Raw genomic sequence first — 14,893 nt, 5'->3', positions numbered from 1 at the left:
CCACACACACTACCTCACCCACACACACTACTTCACCCACACACACTACCTCACCCACAAACACTACCTCACCCACACACACTACTTCACCCACACACACTACCTCACCCACACACACTACCTCACCCACAAACACTACTTCACCCACACACACTACTTCACCCACACACACTACCTCACCCACAAACACTACTTCACCCACACACACTACCTCACCCACACACACTACTTCACCCACACACACTACCACCCACACACACTACCTCACCCACACACACTACTTCACCAACAAACACTACTTCACCCACAAACACTACTTCACCCACAAACACTACCTCACCCACAAACACTACTTCACCCACACACACTACCTCACCCACAAACACTACTTCACCCACACACACTACCTCACCCACACACACTACTTCACCCACACACACTACTTCACCCACACACACTACCTCACCCACAAACACTACTTCACCCACACACACTACCTCACCCACAAACACTACTTCACCCACACACACTACATCACCCACACACACTACCTCACCCACAAACACTACCTCACCCACACACACTACTTCACCCACACACACTACTTCACCCACACACACTACCTCACCCACACACACTACCTCACCCACACACACTACTTCACCCACACACACTACCTCACCCACAAACACTACCTCACCCACACACACTACTTCACCCACACACACTACCTCACCCACAAACACTACTTCACCCACAAACACTACTTCACCCACACACACTACTTCACCCACACACACTACCTCACCCACAAACACTACCTCACCCACACACACTACTTCACCCACACACACTACCTCACCCACACACACTACCTCACCCACACACACTACCTCACCCACACACACTACCTCACCCACAAACACTACTTCACCCACACACACTACTTCACCCACACACACTACCTCACCCACAAACAGTACTTCACCCACAAACAGTACTTCACCCACACACACTACCTCACCCACACACACTACCTCACCCACACACACTACTTCAACCACACACACTACCTCACCCACAAACACTACTTCACCCACACACACTACCTCACCCACACACACTACTTCAACCACACACACTACCTCACCCACAAACACTACTTCACCCACACACACTACCTCACCCACACACACTACCTCACCCACACACACTACCTCACCCACAAACACTACTTCACTCACACACACTACTTCACCCACACACACTACCTCACCCACACACACTACCTCACCCACACACACTACCTCACCCACAAACACTACTTCACTCACACACACTACTTCACCCACACACACTACCTCACCCACACACACTACCTCACCCACACACACTACCTCACCCACACACACTACTTCACCCACACACACTACTTCACCCACACACACTACCTCACCCACACACACTACCTCACCCACACACACTACCTCACCCACAAACACTACTTCACTCACACACACTACTTCACCCACACACACTACCTCACCCACACACACTACCTCACCCACACACACTACCTCACCCACACACACTACCTCACCCACAAACACTACTTCACTCACACACACTACTTCACCCACACACACTACCTCACCCACACACACTACCTCACCCCACACACACTACCTCACCCACAAACACTACTTCACTCACACACACTACTTCACCCACACACACTACCTCACCCACACACACTACCTCACCCACACACACTACCTCACCCACAAACACTACTTCACTCACACACACTACTTCACCCACACACACTACCTCACCCACACACACTACCTCACCCACACACACTACCTCACCCACACACACTACTCTACACCCACACACACTACCTACACCCACACACACTACCTCACCCACACACACTACCTCACCCACAAACTAACTCACCCACACACACTACCTCACCCACACACACTACCTCACCCACAAACACTACTTCACTCACACACACTACTTCACCCACACACACTACCTCACCCACACACACTACCTCACCCACACACACTACCTCACCCACACACACTACCTCACCCACACACACTACCTCACCCACACACACTACCTCACTCACACACTACCTCACCCACACACACTACCTCACCCACACACACTACCTCACCCACAAACACTACCTCACTCACACACACTACCTCACACACACACTACCTCACCCACACGCACTACCTCACCCACACACACTAACTCACCCACACACACTACCTCACCCACAAACACTATTTCACCCACACACACTACCTCACCCACACACACTACCTCACACACACACTACCTCACCCACACACACTACCTCACCCACACACACTACCTCACCCACACACACTACCTCACCCACACAAATTACCTCACGCACACACACTACCTCACCCACACACACTACCTCACCCACACACAGTACCTCACCCACACACACTACCTCACCCACACACACTACCTCACCCACTCAAATTACCTCACCCACACACACTACCTCACCCACACACACTACCTCACCCACACAAATTACCTCACCCACACACACTACCTCACCCACAAACACTACTTCACCCACACACACTACCTCACCCACATACACTACCTCACCCACAAACACTACTTCACCCACACACACTACCTCACCCACAAACACTACTTCACCCACACACACTACCTCACCCACAAACACTACTTCACCCACACACACTACCTCACCCACAAACACTACTTCACCCACACACACTACCTCACCCACAAACACTACCTCACCCACACACACTACCTCACCCACAAACACTACTTCACCCACACACACTACCTCACCCACAAACACTACCTCACCCACACACACTACCTCACCCACAAACACTACTTCACCCACACACACTACCTCACGCACACACACTACCTCACCCACACACACTACTTCACCCACACAAATTACCTCACCCACACACACTACCTCACCCACACACACTACTTCACCCACACACACTACCTCACCCACACACACTACTTCACCCACACACACTACCTCACCCACACACACTACTTCACCCACACACACTACCTCACCCACACACACTACTTCACCCACACACACTACCTCACCCACACACACTACTTCACCCACACAAATTACCTCACTGTTATGCTGCCACTGCCTTAATAAATAAAGGGACACTTGTAACTATTGTAACATTTTATTGTGGCAACGTTTCGCTCTCCATGAGTTTTGTCAAGCCGTTACAAGGACACAGAGGGTATACATAGGTATAGATGTTTCTGTCAGATTTACTTATACTACTGAGGTAATGAGAACAGGTAGAGTGGACCAGGATGACTGTGTCGTAGATATACACTCAGGAAGGAGCTCTGGTCGATACACATGCTCATTCGATTTTCCTAGAGCCAACTACGTCAAGTGGAGGCTAGTAGAGTCGGCCAGATCATTAAACCGTAATTCAAGCATACGATTTGGGTAGTAACTCGGGTTGGTCCGTCACAGAGAGAGAGAGAGAGAGAGAGAGAGAGAGAGAGAGAGAGAGAGAGAGAGAGAGAGAGAGAGAGAGAGAGAGAGAGAGTGAGTGAGTGAGAGAGAGAGAGAGAGAGAGAGAGAGAGAGAGAGAGAGAGAGAGAGAGAGAGAGAGAGAGAGACCCTCGTGGTCTGCAAATTGGAGAGACCCAATTCCAGTGGCACAGGCTGAGAAAAACAGAGGTTACCAGAGGACACACAGGTTATGTCCGAGAGACACATGAATACCCAGGTAACTTAATACCATGACTGATCAACCCCGAGGACTAGTTACCGGGAGGAGAGTCACGGGTAGTGATACCACTGGTTTACCCTCTCTAATGCATTTATTACCTTAAGTAAAAATAAATGCTGGTTCCTAGGGGTAAACAGCCTGTCTAGGAGCATTTGAAGTATTAAACCATATAAACCAACCTAGAGTCAAACTTGTTTCTTTACAAAAACATTAAGTAAATAGTGGGTATTTATGTTAACACGAAGGGCACAAAAACTAACATATATAAAAATATAATATATTTATATTAAACTAACATAGACGACACGTAACCTGCCCACTACATACATATATAACCAAACACCAGTACGTCTTTACCCAGTACTCACGTTAACTCACTAGCACACTGCTACTAGCTACAAGCAGGGAGGCTCCATGACCCTCCTTCATTCTGCAGGCAACACTACATCAGTACTTGTGACCCCCTTCCTTCTGCAGGCAACACTACACCAGTACTTGTGACCCCCTTCCTTCTGCAGGCAACACTACACCAGTACTCGTGACCTCCCTTCCTTCTGCAGGCAACACTACACCAGTACTCGTGACCCCCTTCCTTCTGCAGGCAACACTTCACCAGTACTCGTGACCCTCCTTCCTTCTGCAGGCAACACTACACCAGTACTCGTGACCTCCCTTCCTTCTGCAGGCAACACTACACCAGTACTCGTGACCCCCTTCCTTCTGCAGGCAACACTACACCAGTACTCGTGACCCTCCTTCCTTCTGCAGGCAACACTACACCAGTACTCGTGACCTCCCTTCCTTCTGCAGGCAACACTACACCAGTACTTGTGACCCCCTTCCTTCTGCAGGCTACACTACACCAGTACTCGTGACCCCCTTCCTTCTGCAGGCAACACTACACCAGTACTCGTGACCTCCCTTCCTTCTGCAGGCAACACTACACCAGTACTCGTGACCCCCCTTCCTACTGCAGGCAACACTACACCAGTACTCGTGACCCTCCTTCCTTCTGCAGGCAACACTACACCAGTACTCGTGACCTCCCTTCCTTCTGCAGGCAACACTACACCAGTACTCATGACCCCCCTTCCTTTTGTAGGCAACACTACACCAGTACTCGTGACCCCCCTTCCTTCTGCAGGCAACACTACACCAGTACTCATGACCCCCCTTCCTTTTGTAGGCAACACTACACCAGTACTCGTGACCCCCCTTCCTTCTGCAGGCAACACTACACCAGTACTCGTGACCCCCCTTCCTTCTGCAGGCAACACTACACCAGTACTCGTGACCCCCCTTCCTTCTACAGGCAACACTACACCAGTACTCGTGACCCCCCTTCCTTCTGCAGGCAACACTACACCAGTACTCGTGACCCCCCTTCCTTCTGCAGGCAACACTACACCAGTACTCGTGACCCCCCTTCCTTCTGCAGGCAACACTACACCAGTACTCATGACCTTTCTTCCTTCTGCAGGCAACACTACACCAGTACTCATGACCCTCTTCCTTCTGCAGGCAACACTACACCAGTACTCATGACCTTTCTTCCTTCTGCAGGCAACACTACACCAGTACGCATGACCCTCTTCCTTCTGCAGGCAACACTACACAAGTACTCGTGAACCCCCTTCCTTCTGCAGGCAACACTACACCAGTACTCATGACCCCCCTTCCTTCTGCAGGGAACACTACACCAGTACTCATGACCTTTCTTCCTTCTGCAGGCAACACTACACCAGTACTCGTGACCCCCTTCCTTCTGCAGGCAACACTACGCCAGTACTCGTGACCCCCTTCCTTCTGCAGGCAACACTACATCAGTACTCGTGACCCCCCTTCCTTCTGCAGGCAACACTACACCAGTACTCGTGACCCCCCTTCCTTCTGCAGGCAACACTACACCAGTACTCGTGACCCCCCTTCCTTCCGCAGGCAACACTACACCAGTACTCATGACCCCCCTTCCTTCTGCAGGCAACACTACACCAGTACTCGTGACCCCCCTTCCTTCTGCAGGCAACACTACACCAGTACTCATGACCCTCCTTCCTTCTGCAGGCAACACTACATCAGTACTCGTGACCCCCCTTCCTTCTGCAGGCAACACTACACCAGTACTCATGACCCCCCTTCCTTCTGCAGGCAACACTACACCAGTACTCGTGACCCCCCTTCCTTCTGCAGGCAACACAACACCAGTACTCATGACCCCCCTTCCTTCTGCAGGCAACACAACACCAGTACTCGTGACCCCCTTCCTTCTGCAGGCAACACAACACCAGTACTCATGACCCCCCTTCCTTCTGCAGGCAACACAACACCAGTACTCATGACCCCCCTTCCTTCTGCAGGCAACACTACACCAGTACTCATGACCCCCCTTCCTTCTGCAGGCAACACTACACCAGTACTCGTGACCCCCCTTCCTTCTGCAGGCAACACAACACCATTACTCTTGACCCCCCTTCCTTCTGCAGGCAACACAACACCAGTACTCATGACCCCCCTTCCCAAAAGTTTAACAGGGTCTCCTCACACTAGGGCCTCACGGATCAACATGACAACACCAAGACTAACAAAATAACCTATGGCCTAAACTTACCCAAAGTCACCATCCATACTCATACAAACACCAAACTCACCATCCATACTCACACAAATACCAAACTCACCATCCATACTCACACAAACACCAAACTCACCATCCATACTCACACAAACACCAAACTCACCATCCATACTCACACAAACACCAAACCATGACATCTTAGTCCAGCTGCTGAGCTTCCCGTAGTAACTATATCACTGTCCTCTCCTGACCTCTCTGACTCGTTAGGAATAAAACACGTCTGGTTTCAGAACACATCCCGTAAATTGGCATTCTACGTGGAGCGTTTTTTATACACATTGTTTACAATAGCCTGCATAATACTCTGGATAGTAGGTAAACTCCAGTAGTTGTCCCCCGAGGAGGTAGGGCGCTGACTCCAGTTTGTAAAAAAATATACCAGCTTCTATTATTCCTCATACAGGTCAACACGGGTCAACACGGGTCAGTACAGGTCAACACGGGTCAACACGGGTCAAGACAGGTCAACACGGGTCAAAATGGGTCAACACGGGTCAAAATGGGTCAACACAGGTCACACTCAAATAATCTCTAGAATTGTCCAAGAATTCTAAATGATCCCTAAAGGATGACTTGGCTCAGTAGATTCTTCTTCTTCTTCTTCTTCTTCTTCTTCTTCTTCTTTTTCTTCTTCTTCTTCCTCTATTATTACTATTATTATTACGAGGTGAGGAGAGCGGGTATTATTATTATTTTTTAAAAACTTACGTGTGGTATTAATCTCAGATCTGGGGTTTTTACACACACACACGCAAGCACACACACACACACACACACACGCAAGCACACACACACACACACACACACACACACGCAAGCACACACACACACACACACACGCAAGCACACACACACACACACGCAAGCACACACACGATAGTTCTTATTCTAGATAGCACTATAGGTACTTAGTTCTTAGCAGACAACCTCAAGTCTTGTTACTTGTCTTTCCCATGTACTCTCTCTCTTTCTCTCTCTGTCTCCCCCCCTCTCTCTCTCTCTCCCTCTCCCTCTCTCCCCTTCCCTCTCCCACCAATCACTAGTAATTCAGGCAATCACTCAGGTTCACCTGAGCGCCTAATGAATGCATAACCTGACTGGCCGAGGGAAGGAAAAAATCATTTTCTCTGAGGCCGGATGGTCAATTCACGGGGGAAAAAAAACATAATCAAAAGGGTAGGAAATTGTGTGGAGTGGCCGCGTTTGGCGGAAAATCCAATAACAGTTGACAATATTGGGAAGACTGACAGTGGCCAGTGTTGTGGGTCTTGAAGGTGTGTGTGTGTGTGTGTGTGTGTGTGTGTGTGTGTGTGTGTGTGTGTGTGTGTGTGTGTGTGTGTGTGTGTGTGTGTGTGTGGCAACACAAACCGCCTCTCATTGCTTCAAACGGAGCTTTGATCCAGCAATAATCGCATTGCAGACCTCGGGGATGACCTTGTCTATTCCCGTCCAGGATTCATCTGTCCTGACCCGCGGGTCTGTCTGTTCTGACCAGGGTGCGTCTAGCCTGACCTGTGTGTCTATCCATTCTGACCAGGATGCGTCTAACCTGACCCGCTGTCTGTCCATTCTGACCAGAGTGCGTCTAGCCTGACCCGCTGTCTGTCCATTCTGACCAGGGTGCGTCTAGTCTGACCAGCTGTCTGTTTATTCTGACGAGGGTGCGTCTAGCCTGACCCGCTGTCTGTCCATTCTGACCAGGATGCGTCTAACCTGACCCGCTGTCTGTCCATTCTGACCAGGATGCGTCTAACCTGGCCCGCTGTCTGTCCATTCTGACCAGAGTGCGTCTAGCCTGACCCGCTGTCTGTTCATTCTGACCAGGATGCGTCTAACCTGACCCGCTGTCTGTCCATTCTGACCAGGATGCGTCTAACCTGACCCGCTGTCTGTCCATTCTGACCAGGATGCGTCTAACCTGGCCCGCTGTCTGTCCATTCTGACCAGAGTGCGTCTAGCCTGACCCGCTGTCTGTCCATTCTGACGAGGGTGCGTCTAGCCTGACCAGCTGTCTGTCTACACGAGTGTCATTCACACAGTCAGCCTTATGTCACTTAATTCTTCCAGACTGTCAACTTGAATGTTAACAGAGACTTGTGTACTGACCTAGGGTCAGTAAACCAGGATAACCCAGGAAAGCCACTATGGCTTACTTCCGCCGAGGTACTTTGATCGTCTCTTCCTCCCTTCCCCAGGATGCGACCCATAACAGTCACTGAAACCCAGGTACCTACTTTCCACTAGGTGAACAAGGGCAGCAGGTGTGAGGAAACATGGCACAATAAACTAACTACTACGGTGATCCACTAGGAAACTAATGAAGCTTAAGCTTCAGGGCTCCTGAAGCCACTTCAGTCCACATTGCTTAAGAATTTTGGGTCTACTGCATGATAAAGCGTTTTTACAAAAATAATAATATTAATAATATAGTGTAATTCAATACAAAATAAAAATTAAAAGGTGTGTGTGTTATTAAAGTATGGTGTAGGCCTAGCTGTGGTAGGCCTAGCTGTTGCAGGCCTAGCTGTTGTAGGCCTAGCTGTTGCTGGTTGTGAAGGTGACCCATAACATGTCAAGTTTCAGGGACCCAAAAATATATGTCCGCCACTGTACACACAACATCATGACTATTTTCATAATTAAAATTGGGGCATATCCTAATTCTCAAAGGAAATAATCCATACTGGCTGACTTTACTGGGTTATCCTAAGGTAAATCTCTACCCTGTGCTATTTTATATGATTTACAATTGGTTATATATGCATAGAAGAAATAAAGATTACTTACAACTTGGCAATAAGATTCCTCAATCTAACACAGTTTCACCTTTGGTTTACCTAAATGAGTCCGTTTTCTTTCATAGTCTTCTAAAGGACCTTGTATTTACCTGTATGTGTCTGCAGGGGTCGAGGCCTGGCTCCTGAGAAGATTGTAGTATAATAATAATAATAATAATAATAATAATAATAATAATAATAATAATAATAATAATAATAATAATAATAATATGTTTATTTCTAGCAGTACATATACAAGGTATACAGTCTAGCTAACATCAGTGACATACTACTATATAGAAAGCTGATTGTTATGCTGAGCATTTTGGGGAAATTAGGTCAGTTCTGTCCCAGGATGCGACCCACACCAGTCAACCCATTTTACCAGGTACCCATTTTACTTATGGGGAACATAGACAACCGGTGTAAAGAAACACGTCCAATGCTTCTACCCTCGCTGGGAATCAAACCCGGAACCTCGCCTTGTGAAGCGAGAGCTTTAGTTACCAAGCCACAGGACACAGGGATTATTAACCAATGGGTTGGTAACCCAGGATAACCCGGAGGGTTAGTAACCCATCATTGTATACTTCTTTGTTACTTGTTACAATCCTGTGTACTACTCCAGTGTAGTACGTTGTGGCCCACAATCGATGGAGCCCGGGTTCGACATCTGGGCGGGGACGAGGCATAACTTATATGTGTAGGTAGGTCTCCACACCTGCTGCCCGCGTTAACCTAACAGTAAGTAGGTACCCGAAGTTGTCTTCCTTCAGTTATCCTGGTTCACTAACCCGAATAACATTTCTTCTTCTTCTTCTTCTTCTTCTTCTTCTTCGTGCAGTGATGGTAGAAGTTCCTCCTTGTCTTCCTTCTTGTCTTCCTCCTTGTCTTCCTTCTTGTCTTCCTCCTTGTCTTCCTTCTTGTCTTCCTTCTTGTCTTCCTCCTTGTCTTCCTTCTTGTCTTCCTCCTTGTCTTCCTCCTTGTCTTCCTCCTTGTCTTCCTTCTTGTCTTCCTCCTTGTCTTCCTTCTTGGCTTCCTCCTTGTCTTCCTTCTTGTCTTCCTCCTTGTCTTCCTCCTTGTCTTCCTTCTTGTCTTCCTTCTTGTCTTCCTCCTTGTCTTCCTTCTTGTCTTCCTCCTTGTCTTCCTCCTTGTCTTCCTTCTTGTCTTCCTTCTTGTCTTCCTCCTTGTCTTCCTTCTTGTCTTCCTCCTTGTCTTCCTTCTTGTCTTCCTTCTTGTCTTCCTCCTTGTCTTCCTTCTTGTCTTCCTCCTTGTCTTCCTCCTTGTCTTCCTTCTTGTCTTCCTTCTTGTCTTCCTCCTTGTCTTCCTTCTTGTCTTCCTCCTTGTCTTCCTTCTTGTCTTCCTTCTTGTCTTCCTCCTTGTCTTCCTCCTTGTCTTCCTCCTTGTCTTCCACCTTGTCTTCCTTCTTGTCTTCCTCCTTGTCTTCCTTCTTGTCTTCCTCCTTGTCTTCCTTCTTGTCTTCCTCCTTGTCTTCCTCCTTGTCTTCCTTCTTGTCTTCCTTCTTGTCTTCCTCCTTGTCTTCCTTCTTGTCTTCCTCCTTGTCTTCCTCCTTGTCTTCCTTCTTGTCTTCCTTCTTGTCTTCCTCCTTGTCTTCCTTCTTGTCTTCCTCCTTGTCTTCCTTCTTGTCTTCCTTCTTGTCTTCCTCCTTGTCTTCCTCCTTGTCTTCCTCCTTGTCTTCAACTCTACACTTGGTCACTTTACTTTGTATATATAAAGAGCAGAGGAAGTCTTGTTTCTCTTGTAAACTGCAGTGTATACTGGACTGTATACCCTGCAGTATACACTGTATACACAGTATACACAGTATACACTGTATACACAGTATACACAGTATACACTGTATACACAGTATACACAGTATACACTGCAGTATACACTGTATACTGCAGTGTACCTCTTTAGTACCTCGCGAACACAGTCCTGGCTAATATTTAGGTTTGATTCAAGGAAGGGGAACTATTTTTCCTTCCTTAGGTTAGACTCTGTCGTCCACCAGATGTCGCCGCCTCATCCAAGTCACTCCACTTTTCAACCAGCCTGAGACTAAAGAAATATTTCCTAACATCCCTGCGGCTCGTCTGTGTCTTCCATTTGTGTTCCCTTGATCATAGATCTCTTAATTCAAACAGTCTGTCCCATATCCGCCCTGTCTATACATCTTAGGATTTTGTATATCGTAATCATGTCTCCCATTGTCATTCTCTCCGCCAGTGTCGTCAGGTTCAGTTTCTTCTACGTCTTATAGTGAATTCTTCTCATTTTTGGTACTAGCCTGGTTGAAAATCTTTGGATTCTTTCCAGTTCCTTCGTTTTCTTGACCAGGTGTGGGTCAGCACTCTGAAGGAGAGGTTGGGATATTTGCAGTTTTGAACTGTAGTATCAGCACCCCTCTGACAAGACAGTGATGGAATAAATGATGGTGAAAGTGTTTCTTCTCTTTTTCGGGCCACCTTACCTCGGTGGGAGACGGTCGGTTTGTTGAAAAAATGTCTTGTGTAAGGTTTGGAAAGGATTCTTTATTCAGGTTCCCGAATGCTGTCCTGAGGGTTGTTAACCTTGTATATGCCACTGACTTTACACGGTTTATGTGTAAAGTCAGTGGCATACTTGACCTTATCAACACCTTTAAGTCCTTTTCATCCCCTGATATTTGCAGTTTCTCTCCGCCCATGTTGTACTCTGTGTCCAATCTGCCATCGCCTTATCCGATTCACATGATCTTGCAACTGGGTTGAAATTCAGAAGCTACTTGTTTGATCACATCTGTAATCTATTGAGGTCTCTGTGGTGTTTATCACTATCCTCCCATGTTCTTATTCTTTTACATAGTCAGCAGACGGTGACACATACACTCAGTCCCCTCTGTTAGGTCATTCACATATATTAGGAATGGTAGTAGTCCTAACGTTGATCCTTGAGGAACCCCACTCGTTACCCTCTCCCATTATGATGTCTCACCCCTTACCGTTACACTTTGTCTTTCGTCATCTAGGTAATCGCTGACCCACTGCAACACTGCTTTCTATCATACAGGTATACCCTGACCCACTGCAACACTGTCTTCTGTCACCAAGGTACACCCTAACCCACTGCAACACTGTCTTCTGTCACCAAGGTATACCCTGACCCACTGCAACACCGTCTTCTGTTACCAAGGTACACCCTAACCCACTGCAACACTGTCTTCTGTCACCAAGGTATACCCTGACCCACTGCAACACTGTCTTCTGTCACCAAGGTATACCCTAACCCACTGCAACACTGTCTTCTGTCACCAAGGTACACCCTAACCCACTGCAACACTGTCTTCTGTCACCAAGGTATACCCTGACCCACTGCAACACCGTCTTCTGTTACCAAGGTACACCCTAACCCACTGCAACACTGTCTTCTGTCACCAAGGTATACCCTGACCCACTGCAACACTGTCTTCTGTCACCAAGGTATACCCTAACCCACTGCAACACTGTCTTCTGTCACCAAGGTATACCCTGACCCACTGCAACACTGTCTTCTGCCACCAAGGTATACCCTGACCCACTGCAACACTGTCTTCTGTTACCAAGGTATACCCTGACCCACTGCAACACTGTCTTCTGTCACCAAGGTACACCCTAACCCACTGCAACACTATCTTCTGTCACCAAGGTATACCCTGACCCACTGCAACACCGTCTTCTGTTACCAAGGTATACCCTGACCCACTGCAACACTGTCTTCTGTCACCAAGATATACCCTGACCCACTGCAACACTGTCTTCTGTCACCAAGGTACACCCTAACCCACTGTAACACTGTCTTCTGTCACCAAGGTATACCCTAACCCACTGCAACACTGTCTTCTGTCACCAAGGTATACCCTAACCCACTGCAAAACTGTTTTCTGTTACCAAGGTACACCCTAACCCACTGCAACACTGTCTTCTGTCACCAAGGTACACCCTAGCCCACTGCAACACTGTCTTCTGTCACCAAGGTATACCCTAACCCACTGCAACACTGTCTTCTGTCACCAAGGTATACCCTGACCCACTGCAACACTGTCTTCTGCCACCAAGGTATACCCTGACCCACTGCAACACTGTCTTCTGCCACCAAGGTATACCCTGACCCACTGCAACACTGTCTTCTGTCACCAAGGTACACCCTAACCCACTGCAACACTGTCTTCTGTCACCAAGGTATATACTGACCCACTGCAACACTGTCTTCTGTTACCAAGGTATACCCTGACCCACTGCAACACTGTCTTCTGTCACCAAGGTATACCCTGACCCACTGCAACACTGTCTTCTGCCACCAAGGTATACCCTGACCCACTGCAACACTGTCTTCTGTCACCAAGGTACACCCTAACCCACTGCAACACTGTCTTCTGTCACCAAGGTATACCCTGACCCACTGCAACACTGTCTTCTGTCACCAAGGTATACCCTAACCCACTGCAACACTGTCTTCTGTCACCAAGGTATACCCTGACCCACTGCAACACTGTCTTCTGCCACCAAGGTATACCCTGACCCACTGCAACACTGTCTTCTGTTACCAAGGTATACCCTGACCCACTGCAACACTGTCTTCTGTCACCAAGGTATACCCTGACCCACTGCAACACTGTCTTCTGTTACCAAGGTATACCCTGACCCACTGCAACGTTATCTTCGGTCATCCAGGTACTCCCTGACCCATTGCAACGTTATCTTCGGTCATCCAGGTACTCCTTGATCCACTGCAACGTTATCTTCGGTCATCCAGGTACTCCCTGATCCAATGCAACGTTATCTTCGGTCATCCAGGTACTTCCTGACGCACTGCAACGTTATCTTCGGTCATCCAGGTACTCCCTGACGCACTGCAACGTTATCTTCGGTCATCCAGGTACTCCCTGACGCAATGCAACGTTATCTTCGGTCATCCAGGTACTCCCTGACGCAATGCAACGTTATCTTCGGTCATCCAGGTACTCCCTGACGCAATGCAACGTTATCTTCGGTCATCCAGGTACTTCCTGACGCAATGCAACGTTATCTTCGGTCATCCAGGTACTCCCTGACACACTGCAACATCATCTTCGGTCATCCAGGTACTTCCTGACGCACTGCAACGTTATCTTCGGTCATCCAGGTACTCCCTGACGCAATGCAACGTTATCTTCGGTCATCCAGGTACTCCCTGACGCAATGCAACGTTATCTTCGGTCATCCAGGTACTCCCTGACACACTGCAACATCATCTTCGGTCATCCAGGTACTCCCTGACACACTGCAACATCATCTTCGGTCATCCAGGTACTCCCTGACACACTGCAACATCATCTTCGGTCATCCAGGTACTTCCTGACGCAATGCAACGTTATCTTCGGTCATCCAGGTACTCCCTGACCCACTGCAACATCATCTTCGGTCATCCAGGTACTCCCTGACACACTGCAACATCATCTTCGGTCATCCAGGTACTCCCTGACACACTGCAACATCATCTTCGGTCATCCAGGTACTTCCTGACGCAATGCAACGTTATCTTCGGTCATCCAGGTACTCCCTGACCCACTGCAACATCATCTTCGGTCATCCAGGTACTCCCTGACACACTGCAACATCATCTTCGGTCATCCAGGTACT

The sequence above is a fragment of the Cherax quadricarinatus genome, chromosome 54, assembly GCF_038502225.1.
Source record: "Cherax quadricarinatus isolate ZL_2023a chromosome 54, ASM3850222v1, whole genome shotgun sequence".
NCBI classification, from domain to species: Eukaryota; Metazoa; Arthropoda; class Malacostraca; order Decapoda; family Parastacidae; genus Cherax; species Cherax quadricarinatus.
This window is presented reverse-complemented; position numbering follows the sequence as displayed.